Below are 12,642 nucleotides of genomic sequence, written 5' to 3' on the forward strand. Positions count from 1 at the left end.
GTCGACGTCGTCGTCCGTGATGGCCTCCCACACTCGAAGTGTTCGGAGAATGATCTTCATCTTCACCGCCCACACGCCGTAGTTGGCGTCGGTGAGCATCGGGTACTGGATGGGGATGTTGCGATGCGCCTGTACATTGGCGCCGCCCGTTCTGCCACCACTTGTTGCTGACTTGCCGCCCTTCTTCACATTGTTGTCTTTCTTGTTCGCCTTGGAACCGCCGTTGCCGGACTTGACCGACTCAGCGTCGCTGTCCGTCATCGTAGATCGTAGATCGTCGAGGCTCTGCTACCAATTGTTGGTTTTGAACCCTTAAAAACCTTCGGGAGATACACGCACGTACAACCAGCTAGCAAGCAAGCTAGCAGGCAGCTCGATGGATTCTGGCGTACGTGTGTAGCCGGCGATACTTGCGATCGAAACTGTAGACAGAGAAAATTGCGGTGCGTCGACTTGCACCTTTTCGTTTATTTTCTCTAGTATATAAAGGAGGGATACAGGCGTTGCCGCGTCCAACGCTTCGCCGACTTGGCGACCAACACGACGCAACCCCGGACTCGTACAGGCACTTGTCCGGTTTACTCACGTGAAAAACACAACCAACTCGTACTAGGACTCTTGAAACTAATACGTGACTACAATTAGGTTAACTCTTACATTCACCTCCTTAATCTAGTTGCTTTGTCTCCATTCCGTGGCTTCCGCTCTTTAGATCGGTCCGACTTACCACGACCTTGTGGCTTGCCTTTTCCTTTGCCTTCTTTGGTTTGTCCGTCGCGTTTCATGTTGCTTGAGCTTTCGCCAACGTTGCGCCTTCCTTTGCTACTTGGGGACTCCCAATCTGTGTGTGAGTACATGATTGGTCACCACCTCCTCCGTTTCCTTTTCGACAATCACGAGCATTCTCTTCCCATGTCCGCAAGCGTCCGATCGCCTCTGTTATGGTCATGTCATCGATGTCGTAAAGCTGCTCGAGCGTGCCGATGATGTACGTGAATTTATCAGTCACCAAACTGAAAAACTTCTACACAATCTCGGTCTCCTCGAGCTTCGCACCAAGCGCGCGGATCTCTCCCACCAATGTAGTCAGACGCATGGCATAGTCGTTCACCGATTCAGTTTCCTCCATCTGCAACTTGTAAATTTGGCGCTTCAGCACTTGTGCCCGAGCCTTGGTGACGCGATCTTCTCCGATCCTCGTCTCTTTGAGTGTGTTCCACGCCTCTCTTGCTCTCTCGAACTCCGCCAATGTCATCAGCACGGAATCCGACACAAACTAGGCTATGGCGGCCATGGCACCTTCGTCGCACTCCTTGTCGACGTCGTCGTCCGTGATGGCCTCCCACACTCGAAGTGTTCGGAGAATGATCTTCATCTTCACCGCCCACATGCCGTAGTTGGCGTCGGTGAGCATCGGGTACTGGATGGGGATGTTGCGATGCGCCTGTACATTGGCGCCGCCCGTTCGGCCACCACTTGTTGCTGACTTGCCGCCCTTCTTCACATTTGTCGTCTTTCTTGTTCGCCTTGGAACCGCCGTTGCCGGACTTGACCGACTCAGCGTCGCTGCCCGTCATCGTAGATCGTAGATCGTCGAGGCTCTGATACCAATTATTGTTTTTGAACCCTTAAAAACCTTTGGGAGATACACGCACGTACAACCAGCTAGCAAGCAAGCTAGCAGGCAGCTCGATGGATTCTGGCGTACGTGTGTAGCCGGCGATACTTGCGATCGAAACTGTAGACAGAGGAAACTACTTTTTGCGGTGCGTCGACTTGCACCTTTTCATTTATTTTCTCTAGTATATAAAGGAGGGATACAGGCGTTGCCGCATACAACGCTTCGCCGACTCGACGACCAACACGACGCAACCCCGGACTCGTACAGGCACTTGTCCGGTTTGCTCACGTGAAAAACACAACCAACTCGTACTAGGACTCTTGAAACTAATACGTGACTACAACTAGGTTAACTGTTACAGACTCAGATGGGCGGTCTTGCAAATGGAACTGGGGGTGGGGTTTCTCCCTCCCTCCCCTGATCATCTAAAAACTTAGATGGGCAGATCGTAAGAAAGAAAAGTGAAAAGAGGAAATGGGAGTAGCGAAAAGCCTTAACGATCGGTCAGTGCATGCATCTGATCTTGCGGGTGGTGCGGCGTGCGCCGGCCTCATTTTCGCCTCCACCAAAGTGCACGTCGGCTACGAACTCACCCGTGCAGCCACTGTCGGTGCCTCATCTCCTGTGCCCGTGTGGGACCCGCAGGAAAGCGTGCTGTCGGCGGCAGTTCCGTCAATGGCCAGCACATCGCCCGTGGCTAGATCAGCTCGCACGCGGGCCTGCGTGCATCCGGACCGGCCACTGTCCCGCGCGCGCTCGGCAGTACGCGTCCCCGCTGGGAAAGCCTCTCCGGTGGTAGCTTGCGTGGGGAGACATGTAGGGCAGGCGGCGTCGGCCTCATCATCGTCTGCGACGATCTACAACCGAGAAGGGCGCGGCCTCGGCCTTGCAGCGGCGTGCCCTGACGTGGCGAAGCCTCGTCCTGGCGACACACACACCCTCCGGCTGCCCCGCCCTCGACAAAAGGGCGGCCTCCATCCCGGAGTGCACCGGCGGCCCACGGCCCGTCACTACTCCTCCCAGCGCAGCCCCATGCAGCGACGGATGCAGACAATGGTTGGTACACGGCTGAGAGAGGCCCTCCGGCGCGCATCCGTGCCATGGCCTGCGGTGGAGATTTTGGATCTAATTTGCAAGGGAGTCCACCTCTCGCCAGAGATCGTCGCGACTGGAGGTTCACTGTCGAGGCCGTTTCGCCCCTGCCCTTCCTCCTCCCCCTTCCTTCCGTTATTCTCTACTAGATGACTCGTTGCGCCCATGGCGCGAAAAGCGACAGCGAGCCATTAATTTAAAATTAACTTGAGAGATCCTTATATCCTATTATTGTATGATGTAGGCTAAAAGGAAGTCAAAATAAGTAGGAATAGATTGCGCGAAACAGTACAGATCATACCAGTACATGCAGTACAAATTAGCAAGAAAAACAAAATTACAACTGTGCCATTGGGGACAAGAGAACCACACATTCTGGACACCTATACACACGCGTCACACATGTAACTTCAGAGGTCACCACGTGGTTGACTGTTTGTCTTGTTCCATCCACCAGTTCATCATCTTCGTCCCGTTTCTTTCACCATTCTACTCGTACTGAAGTGATAAAGCACCTGGTGGAGGCCGCCGCGGACACTTAGGATCCGTCTTGGCGGCGCCTAACGCTGCAGCTTGGCGGCAGAGCGGCTCCTGCTGCAGCTCAGAGGCGTTGCGGCTCCATCTGCATCTTGGTGGCCCGACAGCTACCTCTGTAGCTTGGAGCCGCGGAACCGGCAAATGGTGCCACTGTTGCTCATACTGGCGAGCCAAATCCTCAGTTGCCACTGTCGCTCTCTACCGTAGGTGGCGTCAGTTTCGGCTGTGCCGGGGCACTCCCTCAAGCTGGTAACTTTTCACGGCAAGGGATGCTCCAGAACGGCAGCCGTCGTTGCCACTCAGGTAAGAACTAACCTCCTTCAATGTTTGATGAATCTGCAGATTTTTTTGTGAGCTCGTTGCTACTATGCTAATAGCCAAGTCTCGAGGGCAGTGTTGATACTTAGCTGAGTGATTCAACACAGGAGCACTAATTAGCAGCTGAGGCTGCTCCAATCATCCATCTGGGTATATTGTGTAAGATACTTAGTTGAGTGACCGCCTTTAGAAGAGTATTTTCTAACTAAATCATGGGAGTTTACTGTGGTTTCTTTGCAGGAGCAACCTGAAGCCAAAAGAACACAAAACTGTATAAACTAAAATAAAAACATGTTCACATGCCTAATAACTTTGGAAGTCTGAGTCCTACTATAACAGTTCAAACAATCAATTGACAGAAGAGGCTAATTAAGGTACTGGTATAAGGTACTTAACTTTAACTGGGCACGCATAATATAGGATTAAAGAATTTAGATAAGATGCCAAGGGTTCTTCAGTCTATGGCACTCACCTGAACACTAAAGCCATGGTTGTCATTGCATAGCTCTAGACTAAATAATAAGAGCATAACTAAAAGATTTACTACCCGCGTTCCTAAATATAAGTTTTTTTAGACATTTCAAATGGACTACTACATCACATGGGTGTATGTAGACATATTTTAGAGTGTAGATTCACTCATTTTGCTTTGTATGTAGTCACTTGTTGGAATCTCTAGAAAAAGACTTACATTTGGGAAAGGAGGGAGTATGCATTAGTGCATGAACAAATAAAAAAATAAGCCTGTAATATCCCATGCTATATGCACACCAAATGAAGACCAAACAGAAGATCACCAATAAGAAAAATATTACTATGTGAGTATAAATTTTCAGGAAAACGATAGAACGGTGAGATTGAATAAATACAAGACTAAGAAAGAGGAACATGCAACAAAAAAGCTTTCGAAAAGCAGTAGTATTTTTACCTCTGTAACAGAGGAAGTACAAAAATGTGTTAGTTGGCATTTCTTCGGATGGCGAATTGCCTGGGAAGAAGGATCAGTAGGTATAATAATGGTGTTACTTTCTTGCGCAAGCACCAAAACTTCGCCAAAAAGTAAAATATATTGGGCGCATTCCACCTTTATTTTCCCTGTAATCCTTGTCTTTGCTTCTAGACTGTATGATGGCGGTGCAAGCTAGCCAGCATCTTCAGATTAGTCCTTCAAAAAATCACACCGAAGGTAACAGTTGGATTGATTGTATCATCCCTGTAACGCCATTATCAGAAATTCAGTAGCCGCTTAATAGTAAATAGAAGTGTACTGCTTGCTTATCACGCTTACTTAGGACTCATAGGCCTTATCTAATCCCTCTCCAAAGCAAACCATCTATCTATGCCAAATAGGCAATAGGTAGGCAAAGATTCTAGATACCTAAGAGTATATGTCAATCTAAACTAAAGTACTGCTCTCAAGAAAGCGAGCATGATAACACGTTGTTGCTTTCTCTAATAATAAATAAGTTGTTGGAAAGGAGGGGGAGGCTATTTTATTTATAAAGTTCAGTTTAGTGATTTAGTACAAATAAGGACATGTCCAAACCTGACAGGCACAACAACCTCAAATGCATGGGGTTGGTTTGGTTAAATCAGGATGAGCAGAAATGAAACGCACCATATACATTTTCCATGCTTCAACATATATCCGTGAAAAGCATAGAACTGTTACGCATCCTCATACACTCACTAAAGAAATAGAGAATATACTAAACTATTTGTATGCATCCACATTCACTCATTAGAAAAACAGAGTAATGTGTGCGTGTTATGTAAGTTAGTCGGCTACCAATCGTACCAACCTTTCTTTAGCATGTTTGAGAAGAATAACACAGCAGGATCGACCAAAGCATTCTTTCGCTTGAGTTGCTTATCCTTGGTCGTTTCCACAATCCAGGCAGAAAATTATGTACGTATGTGGTGTTTCTCCATAGAAAGGATCTCCTCTGGCGCTGGGGGACATTTGCATTTATCTACTGTCTCTCCTCGGACAGTGCCTCATCAACAGTTGAAACCAGGTCTCCCCGTCCAATTGTTTGTTCCGAATGCAGATCATTCTTGAGAAGCAGACGTTAGAAAAATGTAGGTTAGTATGCCTAGACATAATTATTCTGAATGCAAACAGGAAATAAAGAAGAAAGAGAAAGGACTTACTTGCTAACTGGGTGCAATATACTGTTAGGAGATTGCATAGCCTTGCATCCCATGACTTCAGAAAATAGGAATAGCACTGCAGCTGAAGATGGCTGGAAAAAAAAATCTAAGATCATTTACCTACTGGGTGTTCTTGTAGAAGAATACCACTATATATGCACTTGACAACCATAGCAGTTTGGTGCAGAGTCGTATATTAATAAATGGAACATATTTCGATCTTGTGGCATTGCCAATCTTCTACGCCAGAAAGAGGGCACCAAAAAATATTCATGCAGGAGTTGAATGTAGTAAATCTAAGAAGCAGACATAGTGGAAAAGTTAATGAACCATTTGTACTGCTACTCCAGATTGGACCAAGAATCTTATAAATTTAGGAAACTCTCAAACATAAGACCACATATGGTCTTGCAACTTGCTCTCACTATGGAAGCTAAAACATCAAAATGTATACAGAATCTGTTTGTATCTCTAGCATTACTAAATCTGGAACACTCGGCCTAGCTGGACAGAATGCATACCTGTCGTAGACAAATACTACTGGATCACAAGTGCCAAGGATTCCTTGTTATTTAGCAATGATCTGACATCACCTTCAGGAATTTCTCTTCAATAAAGCAAAAATATATTGCATCAGATATGAGCATTGCAGAGTAGAAGCATCCGACATCACCTACAAAATACAAATCACCAAGTATTAGAAAATGATAAATCTGAAAGTTGCAGTCATAGTCAAATTAAAAACAACGGAAGTTAATGTCGCCCTATAATCTCTCTTCTTCTCCATGTCAGTGAAAAATCAACATGTCAAGAATAAGAGTGAGAGGCAAACGAAAGGCAATGTGCAATACATCATGATTGGCTAAAATATCGACTACTGCCCTCCGATGTGCCTTCCTGTACAAAACTCAAATCACCAGCGGCTGCTGCACACTGAAGCGTTTAGGCCAAGTTGTGTAAGGAGTGGACTACTACATCGTCACCATCCCCAACAAAAGGAAAGCAAAGCGACGTACCAAGTATCCATGGTCCACGAAAGAAGAGGCAACATGCCCGCGCCGCCGGCCTGGCCTCGCTGCTCCTTCCCCCATTGCCAGCCCCCTGCTCCTTCATTCCAACCATGAAGGATCCGGCTAACAACGGAAAAAGCAATTAGTTGGAGTGCAGAATCTGCATAGAATAATAGAACGCATCAATCTAGGCATCTAGCTAGCTTCTGCCATCAGGGTTGCTTGCTAATTGCAACGATATTCATAATTGAAGATTCAATGAGAACTACCAAGGGATAAAAAAAGAAAGCTGAATATGTTCACTCAATGTGTGCATGGCCTATAATGTCCTCACATATGAGTAATTCATCAAAGAAGCCCTAAAAAAACCTTCAAACAAAAAAAACAAATGAAAGACAAGCATACCTGAATGGGGAGATGGCCCATGACCTGGATCTCCTAGTCCGCGCGCTGGTGATCTGCTACTACTTGAACAGCAACTCTGCCTGTTGACGCTGCCCAAACTGTGCAAGTTTCTCCATAGTTTCCCTGCAACTGTTAAGATCAAAATCAGCAGCTTTTGCAACTAATGCAGAGTGTGAGTTTCTCTGCAGACAAAAAAGGATTTGCAGATTCAGTATAGTTGACACAAACAAAATGCATTACCTGCTTTCCTCAAGAACCCGTGACTGAAAGATGTGGAGAGAAAACTGCAAAATATGAGCATTAGTACTTAGGTATCACAGAGATTCAATGGAACTTCAACAAAACCAGGGCTTGCTTTTCACACTATCGAACGTTAACGTATTTCATATTTGATCCACCTTTCAGCTGGGCAAAATAACAAACAGATGGGGGCACAATATCTATTTATTCTCAGAAAAGAAATTACCAAATATCCGGCCATGAGGGCGTGCGTAGGAGGACGGAGGAGAGAGCGCACGTGACAGCGAGAAAGGATGTAGGCGAGGACGCGGGGACTGATCTCTCGGGTGGATGGACGACAACGCGAAAGCTGGATGGAGCCGGCCGTCTCTGCGACCCATGCTCCTCCTGCCGTCGGCGGCGACGTGGACCACCGTTGTGGCTTGAGCTCCTCCCGATGTCGCCGCCGCACGCATACATATGGAGGCGGGGTGCAGCTTCCCGTGCATCACGCTCGAGCCCCGGCCTCCTCACAGCTCCCAATTCAGGAACGGATCGAGCCACCGCCAACCGCAAGGTCGCGTCCGACCTCGCCAGTGCAGGCCGACGCCGGCCAGTGACCATCTCCCGTAAGCCGCCACACCTCCATCTCCTCTTTCCTCTCCCTTTCTGCCGCCTCTCCTCTCCTTCCTTCTCTGCTAGGGTTCACGCGGGAGGAGGGGGAGGGGGTTGGGAGGCTACGGCGGGGGCTAGGGATGACGAGACGCCGCCGCGCATGAAGAGGAGCGGAGGCGGCACGGAGGGAGAGAGGAGGAGGCGAAGAGGGAGAGAGAGGAAGGAGGGGAGGCGGCGCGGATATTTTCTCGGGCTTGACTCGGTCCACCCACGATGGATGCTCTGGCAACCCACGATCACCGCTGCCTTTTTCCACCCAGACACAAACACGAACACACGGCGTGACTGCAAGACGGACCCGCGCAAGAGGCTGGCCCAACCGTCAGCCGCTCTAGCCCGAGTAGATAGCGTACAGAAAAACGAGTGCACGGATGTTTACCACGGCGATGGAAAGTACGTTGGCGTCCGCCTCGCCAACGAGGCACATCGAGCGAGCCGGATGAATTTGAACCAGCGATGGCGCTAGAACGGCGGGTTGCGTAGCTTGATTTATACTCCCTCCGTCCTTTAAAGAGTGTACTTCCAACTTTGTTGGAAAGTTAAACCTTTTTATGTTTGACCGTATTTATATAATAATGCACCAACATTTATGCCATCAAATTAATAACATTAGATTCATGATAAAACATATTTTCATCATATATCTATTTGATTTCATAAACATTGATATATTTTTACACAAACTCGATCAAACATTGAGATAGTTTGACCCTCCAACAAAGTTGGAAGTACACTCTTTAAAGGACGGAGGGAGTATGTTCAATCTCCTCTTCACCTTCGAAACTCTTTCTCCCTGAAGCCGCAGCAGGCCATAGGAACCCAGCCGCCACCGCCGCCGTCCCTCAGACTCGCTGAAACCGCCCGTTGTCGACCCGATCCGGCTGCCATCCGCCAGATCCACGCCAGCCCCGCCAAGCCCACGCCTTGGCCATCACAGTTCCTTGCATCGAGCTACCGCTGCCGCCCCGCGCGCGTTGGCCATCTCACCATTCGGGATCTGTTTGTGATCATGTTGTGTTTGTTTTCCTTCCTTGGATTGGGAGCGATGTTTGAGGAGCGTGGGAGCGCTCGATTTCCGACCGGGCGAGTTGTTCCCGATTAAGTAACTGCATCCAGGACACATTATTGCTAATCAAGAAAAGGAGGGCCCACTCGGCCACCCGTTAAAATCAGGGGGGCCGTGATTAATTGAGGGATGGAAAGATGGGTGAGCTCAGCCAGAATTTCAGGTGCGGTTGTACATTACACGTGCATGCATGGCTGGGTTAGTTGCATTATCAAAGGAATAGTGGGGCCATCATTTGAGTACATGAAAACAAGGACTGTGGTTGATTTTGGAAAGAGATATCCGTGTCGGAAGCTGACTATGGTTGCGCGAAGCGGATCGCTCGTCGCCACGCTCGGCCGCGGAAGAGTCTTTTCATTGAGGTGGACATGGGACGCGGAGCGTTTGGTACGTATGGCAGAATTTTCGTCCGTCCGTATCAAAATTGTTAAACGCAGGTTGGACTAAGGGTCAATATCTCTATTATCTCTACTATACTACTATCTAAAAAGAATCTAACGTTCATTTTCCTGCCGACGGACCGTGTTCTGCCTACCTTCATCCATCCGTCGTATCTTTTTTTTCCTGATTGGCAAGTGACGATTTGATTTAATCACCATAATTACATGACCTAATAGGCGTCACACTTCACTTTAAAAAATCGTAATCATCATAATTACATGCCTCAGGCGTCACACCTTCCCTTAAAAAATCGAAATCACCATAATGACATGCTCAATGGGCGTCACACCTTCCCTTAAAAAATCGAAATCACCATAATGACATGCCCAATGGGCGTCACACCTTCCCATAAAATCGCGTCCGAACTCACTTGCCCGAAAATCACGTCGCAAACCATCATCATCAATCCCACTTATCCGCTACCTCCGATGCCACGACAATGAAGCTAAACTGCGACTACCTTCGTGCATGGATGTTGCTGCCTTACGCGCCGGAACGGCACGACCTGGATGTCGCCACCAATGTAGCCACTGCGTCGCCATGCGCCTCGACCGCACGCCTGGACGGCATGGTGAATCTCTACCTCTAGCGAGTGTTGGTTTCTTCATTTGATCGAATTTTTCACCGCTGCTTCATGTAGGTCGTTAGATCTTCTCTTCCCGTGCATGCATTGCCATGACGTAAATGCATCCGCTCAATCTTTGCTTAAAGACTGGGTCATCGTCAATGTGCTGCTGGCGAGCCTTGGTCTGCATGAGGTCGTTGCTCGTTCCCCGCAGTATCCATGCAGTCCATCTGTTCAGCCACATCTCCGCCGTCCTTTGCGCCAAGACCAAGAACACGAAGGATGAACAGGTTCTAGCTTCGCTAAGCAGCAGATGTAGCAACCGATGGCACTCTTCAGGGTAGTACGTACTACTACGTGGTAGCCATTGCCCAGTGGGCATTGACATGTGAAATGCTATTTAGTTGCACCAAGTTAGCCAATTCTCCCTTCAAAAAAAAGTTAGCCAATTCTAATATGTTTTCTCTCTCCAAAAATTCTAATCAGTTATACATGCAGACCCTCTTGCATCTTGTCTATTGTCAAAGCATTATCGTCCAATAAGTTAGCCTTAAAGAACAGAAACACGGACCGGAAGAACCCTTCGCTCCTCCTGCCCACGCCCAACTCCCATCTAGGGTTTCCTTGCCTCTCGCCGGCGCCGCCGGTCCGCCTTATCTTCTATGGTCCTCGGATCATGGAGGCACGGTGGATCCCGGCCCTTGCCGGCGGGAGGGCTCCGTTTTTAGATGCTTTTCTGAGTTTTGTTAGGGTTTGTGCCATGCTCAAGAAGATGAGGTGGTGGCGGCTTCTTGAAGATGGAATAAGGTCCTCCCCGCCTAGCTCCCGTCCCGGTGATGTTTCAAGCATCGTCGGAAGGCGTGTGGAGGTTTGTCTCCGGCGGATCTCATGGGATCCGGTCGGCGTTTGTTTTCGGTGGATCCGACTGGATCCGGTCTTCGCTCGTCTACGTCTGTGTGTCTGCAGGTTGGATCCTTCCGGTCTATGCTTCTCTTCATCGGCGGCGGTTGCTGTTCTGGTGCGCTGGTCCCATGGGGCCTTAGCACGACGACTTCCCGACTGTCTACTACAACAATGTTTGCCAGGCTCCGACGAGGGAGGGGCGATGACGGCGGCGCGCTTTCAGCTCGCTCCAGAGATTGTAGTCGTCGCTAGGTGGTCTACAGACCTGGATGTAATTTTTACTTCTAGTGTTTTTTGTACTACCTTGACAGTTGATGAATAGATCGAAAGTTTTCCCGCAAAAAAAAAAAAGTTAGCCTTAAAGAAAAATCACAACATCACACGCTATGGCATGGCGGAACTTACCATCTGCACAATTGAAGGACGGAATTGGGCCCTGTTTAATTGAAGAGGGAAGTTAATCTTTATAATTCATTTGCATCGGGGATTGTCCATTAGATCAGTAGCTAAACACAAAGGTATTGCATGTCCGTATAGTGGATGTACAATGCGACACGGATTTTAGCATAGCAGTTCCTCTCAGTTGACGTTGGAGTGTGCTATTTCTTTTACAATCCAATTTTGCATACTCAGTATGCATCTCATTAGAATGAGAATGTGCATTAGGTCATTATTTATTCCAGCTCTAATACAATTTAGCTCTGTTGATGTAGCATTCCATATTCCTACCAACTGAAGAATTTGGCAGTATTTTTCTGGAACAACAAGCCTCGTCGATTTTCATTGTAGAAACCATTTTCGAAAACAAGAGTATTTATTCCCCTATATGCTCTTATTGCTTTACAAGATTTGGCTCCTGTAGCAATGCACGGGCACATACCTAGTAATCTTAACGGTTAGACAAATTAAGTGATCCTAATCGTGAGGCTGTAATTGATCCGTGTTGTTACGAGTGCATTAGGCTGGATAGACTTAGGGATGAATATGTTTGCTGATTAGTACAGCACGGTTGAGATTAGGTGACACATTTTTGTGGGAAAAGGTCCACTAATCTCCACGAGAGAACTGTCGACCAGCTCTCAAGTTTTGCCTTAGATCATGTGGACAAAGTCTACCAAACGTAGGGATGGCCACACATATCATCGGCAAGATCCTCGACCCGTCGTTCCTCGACGTGGTGGCGAGAAAACTCGGTGATCTCCATGGATTGCTAAAACTGCAAGGACGTCAGACTTCGTATGCGCTGGCGAGGCCGAAGGGGCTTAGAACAGTGACCACCATCTTGTCACCAATACGTCTGTGTTTAGCTTCTGGTAACGTGAGAAACTGTGGAGTGTTAAACTATCTGGATGTTCTTGACAAGGTTGATCTCATGGGGTTTTGATTTTCAGGCTCCTCGACCAGCTTGGGATGTTGGCAAAGTATGACCCAGATACTTACTGTAGGCGACGCTTCATTAGTGGCAACTATGACCTGCTCAACACAACAACGTCCCAATCCAACCTTGGCTAGTGACTATTACATTGTCTACTCAACACAACAACATTCCAACCCAACCTTGACTAGTGACTATTAAAGTGGCTGCTCAACAGAAAACGTTCCAACTCAACCTTGACTAGTGACTATTACAACGGCG

At 47.9% G+C, this 12,642-nt stretch overlaps 1 long non-coding RNA gene across 1 annotated transcript; it reads right to left on the reverse strand.

Moving 5' to 3' along the window:
* Positions 1-3,581: 3,581 nt before the first annotated feature.
* LOC119335767 lies at positions 3,582-5,581 on the reverse strand. Its single transcript, XR_005162009.1, has 4 exons — positions 5,371-5,581; positions 4,653-4,781; positions 4,497-4,556; positions 3,582-3,815 (listed from the first exon to the last, which is right to left on the reverse strand). It is a non-coding gene; the product is annotated as an uncharacterized LOC119335767 (long non-coding RNA).
* Positions 5,582-12,642: the final 7,061 nt, after the last annotated feature.

This window comes from Triticum dicoccoides, chromosome 7B (genome assembly GCF_002162155.2).
Source record: "Triticum dicoccoides isolate Atlit2015 ecotype Zavitan chromosome 7B, WEW_v2.0, whole genome shotgun sequence".
NCBI lineage: Eukaryota > Viridiplantae > Streptophyta > Magnoliopsida > Poales > Poaceae > Triticum > Triticum dicoccoides.